This window comes from Myzus persicae, unplaced genomic scaffold (assembly GCF_001856785.1).
Source record: "Myzus persicae strain clone G006 unplaced genomic scaffold, MPER_G0061.0, whole genome shotgun sequence".
Classification (NCBI taxonomy): Eukaryota; Metazoa; Arthropoda; class Insecta; order Hemiptera; family Aphididae; genus Myzus; species Myzus persicae.
In genome coordinates this window covers 27,473-34,121 of record NW_019100602.1, presented here as the reverse complement: position 1 = coordinate 34,121, position 6,649 = coordinate 27,473, and the positions used below count along the sequence as shown (strand labels likewise).

Sequence of the window (6,649 nt, the reverse complement as noted above, 5' to 3'; positions counted from 1 at the left end):
CACTATCATTGGTTTTTCCGTTTCGGACTTCGGGGAAGCCGAACCCATAGCCCGCGCTCTGTAGCTGTGCGCTACAGTCTTGGCGGCAAGCATATAGCATTATATAATAATTGTTAATATCATTTAATTATTATCCTGTCGCAGACTGCATTGCCGTCAGTCGCCTTTATTGATCTGTAATCTGTATCCATTATTTTTTATAACAATATTATAGACTATAGTTATTAGTTGTTACTGTTATTAGTTATTACATCGTTTTGTCGCCAACTATCTTTTGCCATCGTAAGACGCTCATTGAGTACTTGTCTCGCCGTTTAAAAAAGTTAAATAAATTGTATACAACGTGTTGTTTGAACAAAAAGAAATGGAGTACAATTGACGAGAATTCTCGTCTCCTTCAGCTGTTAAACAGGTAATAATTATACACCAGTTGGTCTACTATTTAGTCAATATTTAGGGTAGGTATGTATTTGTAAATATAAGATGTTTTTGTCGTTTGAGAATCAACAGTAGTAACTAGTGAGTCTAAGATCATTCTTTTTTAGTTAAATTTGTTGTAAATTGTAATAACCTATATAATATATATAATATATAGCCATTGCCATGTAGATATTTACTTTATCCCTTATAATAAATTAATAATTAATAATTTTGTATGCATTATCATACAGACAAACCAAAAAACGTTGGGTTATTGCAACATTTCCAGAAAGCAATGACTTCAGTGTCATACCAATAAATTGGATATTGAAAACGGTTGATGGTAGTGGAAATGTATTGGTAAAATGTGTGTGGCCACCATCCACGTTACAAGTAACAAGTAACGTCCTTAAAGAAGGTTTAGAACCAACAGATAATTGGAGTACTTATCGGATAAAACTTTATAATAATGGGAAAGAGTATGGCATGTAAATATCTATTAAATATTATATTAATTATTAACTTAAATTTATTATTTTTAATACACAATATTCATTTTTATAGATGATTTTGAAAAAGTTTGGTACACACATGTAGCGCTATCTGATCAGTCAGCATCTGAGATAGACCAGCAAATAATACATAAAACAAAAAACAAAAGAATGTGGGGTACCTAAGTCATCAATCAGTCAGATAGTTGCAGATTCAGATACTTCAAGTGATGAAGGTAATTAACCATTTAAATTTTTCATTATTGTTTACTTACCTATTTTGTTCTTAACTAAATAGATATCAACATTTTACCACATTCAAAAATAGGCAAAAGTTCACAAACTGCTGTTTTGAGTGAACAAAACATTGTAGAAACTGGAGACTCCACTGGAGAAATTGGAGACTCCAATTCTGAGCCTCAGTATTGCCAATTAAATGACATCAACTGCATACCATCATCGAGTAGAGCAAATGAGTTGATGAGTATGCCAGAGTCTCGTCATTTTAACATGCTTGAAGTAAGTTAAAAGTAATAATCATTTTTGGGAACTTACATAAATCGCTACCTATGAGTTATGACCTACCTGAAAAAAAAATTATAAAAATTTATAAATATTTTTACAGTGGGTTACAAATTCCTTAGAATTCCTAAATCAATTATTAATAGTTATTTATTTATTTTTGATTTCAATTTATTGTTCGAACTTAACATGATTTAACCACAAATTATTGAATAGGTACATTTAAATTTAAATTCTTATTTTTAATATGATTTTATATTTAAATGCCTGCAATACTTTTGAGCATAAATAAGTATTGACTAGTTTTTAATTATTTAAAAACTATTTAAGAGTTAAAGACAAGTTTTTAAGTCATGATAATAACAAATAAATTGTTTTTTACTAAGATCTGATTGTAAATAGATAAGCTCTGACTGACCCACTTTAGATAAACAATATTAAATCAAGTATTAATTATTATTATTTAAATATTCATAATGTAAAATAATAAAATACAATAATTACTAATATAATTCATAGATAATAATTCTTTAAAAACTTTTATGTATTTTTTTTGCATTTGGTAACTGCAATAAGAATCCTTGTTTCACCTGAAACATGTATTTCTTTAAATTCAACAACCAAAATATTACTTGACACTTTTGTAAAAGATTATGCTACTCTGTAAGGTCATAAGTTTACAGTGTTCATAGTTTAATACATCTACCATTTTTCGTTCTAAAACATGGGCCACTTGAATATTTTAGTTGCTTAAATATGAAAACTACTTGCAAGAAATAAAAAAATTCATGAAATGTTCAAGGTTTCCTCTGCAAGAAGTTTCCAATAGAATTTATGAAAAACTGAACCAAATTAAAAATCTCTTAAAAACAATATATCCTAAATTTTCTAAAGAATTACATGTAACTCAACATTTATCAAGTGATATACTTTATGAAAAAGTAGTTTTGCAAAATTTTTCAACGATTAACATAAATTCTATAAATAATAACTTTATCATGTTAAAAAATTATGATTTGGTTTTTGTTAAACAAATTATATTTACTTCAAACAATGAAATCAAATTTCTTGTAAATAAATGTAATAGTTGTTCATCTTTTTTTGATTTACCTAACTTTCCTTCCAAAGATATTGGCTCATACAGTATTGATCTTAAACTTATAAGTACACCTTATCTTATTCAAGTATCTGAATTTAAATGTAAGTGTTTTTATATTCAAATATCAGTGTCCAAAACTGTAGTTATTACATTATATCATGATTTAGATATACCACAAAAGCTTTATTAAATTATATTAATAAAATATATTGAGAGTAATAAAAAGTAAAATATACTTGGTATTATAATATTATATTTATATGTTGTATGATGTCTTATAATGTTATTAAATGTTATTTTGTCTCAATGAAAATTTATTTTGTTTGTATGTTATATGTATCTAATCTATTTGATTGGTAAATTTATTTTGTGTCTTATTAATTTATATGATTTTAAATGTAAATGTTTTATTTTATTAAGTTTGTTTTAATTTGAATATTTGATATTGTATTGTACATTAGGTCTTATGTCATAAATATCTATCTATCAATAAGACATTATTTTAAGTTAATTATCTTTTAAAATACTAATTATGTGTCATATTGATGTTGATTAATAATTATATAATTGTATAAATTTATATTCTACTGTACTTTGTACTATAATTTTTTTTTCTCAAGTAAAATAAAACACTCAGTCATTATTAATTTGTTTTTAAACTATAAATACAATTGTTGTTTCTTTCATATTTTATAGCACTTAGTATAAAAAAAAAATGAATACCTGTGAAGAATTAGATATGAAATTTAAGTAGGTATATTATTAAACATTGAAAATTTCCCTAACAAACGCCTATCAATGGTTGACTTTTAATGAATGGTGAGTGGTGACAAATTTTAACCAGAGTGTCAGCTATTCGGAGGTTTCACTGTAATAATATTTTATTTATACTATTATTCTGAATCATTTTTAAAGTAAAATTGAAGTGTCTTAAAATGTTAATTGGTAACATACTGCTAACATTTATGGAATGATACTTATAACATGCTTGGAATGTTACCGGTAATGTGTATGGAATGACACTTGTAATGTGCATAGGATGTTAGGATAAAGTATTGTATTCATATTACAATTAAAGTTGCTTTCTCGGGACATAAGCAGTTCCATACATATTGTAATTACACAAATGTAACATTACAAGTTCCAAATTAACATTGTAAAAACATCGCCGAAATATTCCATTGCACAGTTCCATTACTCTTACTAGGTATATATATAGGTATACACGTTATACATGGAAGAAGCTACATATTGTGGGGCCCAGTGCAAAATAGTTTAAACAATGTAATATTTTGTTGAATTATAAAACAATAATATAATAGAATATTGTACATTTTTTTCTTATTTGAACTGAAAACCGGGGACAATAATACTATTTTTGAATGTATATATAATTATATTGTACAATTTATACTCAATAATTATGACTACATAAATTATGTAATACATTTATGAAAAGTCTTAGAACTAAAAGATTGTTCTGTGGCTCTATTATACATGTATTTTTAATTCTGCACCTAATTATAGATCCATAGGGTGACTGAACGTAACTTTTGGTAAAAGTTTGATGCCCTAAAAAATGTAAAAAAAATGTCATTAAAAAAAAGTACAATATAATAATTAATACACAATGCCATGAAACAATTAAACACGTTGTGCAATGTTTACCTAACAAAAAATCCGAAGTCTTACCTAAGCATGCAAGCTTCTCGTAAATTTTTTCATCCAAATGCGAGAAGATGGGCTGACGCTGGCAAACTTGGCTGACAAATTTAAAATTCGAAAATTGACATAACATATCTAGAAAAATCAATAGTTTGCACAAATTAATATTTAAATAGGACTTAAGTATTTTTGTTGTTTTTATTATTATTATTATTATTATATAAAGTCCTTAAGCGACATCAATGGTCATTGGGCAATTATAGTGATCACAAAAGGTTATTTTTCAAAAGTTATACAAAATACAAATACAATTGGTAAAAAAGAAGTAAGTGGGTTAGGTGTCTAGAGAGTCACTGGTGAACGTCATAGATGTATTTAATTTGAACTCAATGACTTATGTTTGTATACGAATAACGATTCAGAGTTGAGACATCACTTCAGTCTATAATGTTACTAAGTATTGGTATATATTTTATGATATTAGTGTGATTAAAGTAATTCATATTACTATTAGTCATCAGTAATAGTAAAGAATGTTAAATTCATTTTTGTCGAAAAAATTGCATTTTAAAATTTTATTGTGTGTATAAATTATAATAATATAGGTATACTTCAAAATGTTGAAGTATCCATGAATAATATTTTTAAATTGCAACAAAAAAACTAAAATAGTTATTATTGGTTATTTATAATCTGTAAATAATTTCGTACAATTTTAACTTAAAATAACTATCTAAGTAGGTATATAAAAAAAAATAGTTTTTAAACATGATTTAGATTTATTGCGGTTACGGAATTAACTATTTACCTTATTTTATGTTTTCAATCCTTAGCTTTAACAACTATAGACATTTTATAAATTTAAACTACAAAATAATTTGTACATTTTTGTCAAACATCGTATGTATGTATTTTTAATATTTTTCAACCGCTATTGTAACAATATATCTATGAACCTTATATAATACATTTTCAAGCTTTCTGACCCAATGAATACAATTTTATTGACATATATAGAAAAAAAAGTAAACAGATTGAAAATGTCCATAAACAGTCAAAATTAAGATTTTACTTATTTTGAATTGATCAAGAATTCAAATTAAGAATTGAATGTTAATCATAAATAGATATATTATTAATATTCAACATTTTATGTTTTTAATAATACTAACGAGTTATGTATTAATTGAATGGTATATTTTACGATTTTACGATAGGATCCGTAACCCAAGGTTAAATTTAAATGAATTCATAGTAAAATCATTTAGTTACAAACCCCTGTGTATGTTAATCGTAACGAATTATTAAAAGATACAGTGCGAAAAACGATCCAACTCAAAAAATTCATTAAAAGACTTAACAAGCACAACTTTCCAAATATTGAATTTTTTTTTACACTTGTGCATCAAAGTAATAGATTATTTTATTATAAGTCAGAAAAATGATTTTAGTATACGTTAATGAAACTAAAAGTTGGGCTAACATATATTCGTCCTTAGGCACATTTTTTTCAGGATGCTTATTAATTTTATGTCAGAAATATGTACATATTTTAGCCAAGTAAAAGTAAAAAAATGAAAATACTACCAGAAGTCTTTTAAAAAAATTTTCCAAATTGTAAATGTATTATTGGCTACAAAGCAATTCTGGTAGAACAGCCTAAAACTGTGGAACAGAGGGATATTATATATCACTATCAATTCTGGTTTTTTCGAGGGTTTTTTGAATAAATTTGAACCTAATAAATAGGTTCTTGCAAATAATGAATAAAAAACAGGTATTTAAGGTCAAAATAATATTCTTGTAATTCCTCTCATGCTCCATAATGGTGAATTTTCGAGGAAGAAGTTCTAATCACTCAATAATATTAATGTTGATAGTGTAAGAATAGATATTGAAAGGCTTTTTGCTAGGTTAAAAATGTTTAATGTACATTATGTATATTAGTGGTCTTCAACCTTTTTGGACTCTGTTAGTATTTAAGTTTATAAAATTGCTTATGAAATGTATCTTATATATTTGTATTATCGGTATTTTTTTTATTATTATACTATAGGTGCTTACTTAAATAATAAATCAATAATAATCAGAAGTAATTAAAAATATTATAAGTAGGTAATACAATTTTATATCAGTATATACAATATAGTATATATTTTATTATTATTAATACAATGATTTTTGTTTAAAATTTAAGGTAATTTGCAGTATTCAGTAATCATATACTAATTATAATACTCAAGGTGGATTGATGAAGAGTAGTGTACCCATGACGGATCTGTTTATACACAGTCTATTATACCACCACCATCATTATCATTTTGTTGTCATCAATAACAACATTGTCCTCATATGGTATCATCCAGTATAATAATTTATAAGAAATCAAAATTGTAGATTATTTAATAATTATTTTATGCTAATTTATTATTATTATTATATAAAGTGCTTA

The 6,649-nt window shown here is 25.4% G+C and overlaps 1 pseudogene; it reads left to right on the top strand.

Moving 5' to 3' along the window:
• Positions 1-364: 364 nt before the first annotated feature.
• On the top strand, positions 365-1,479 carry LOC111035963 (annotated as a pseudogene).
• The last annotated feature ends 5,170 nt before the right edge of the window (positions 1,480-6,649 follow it).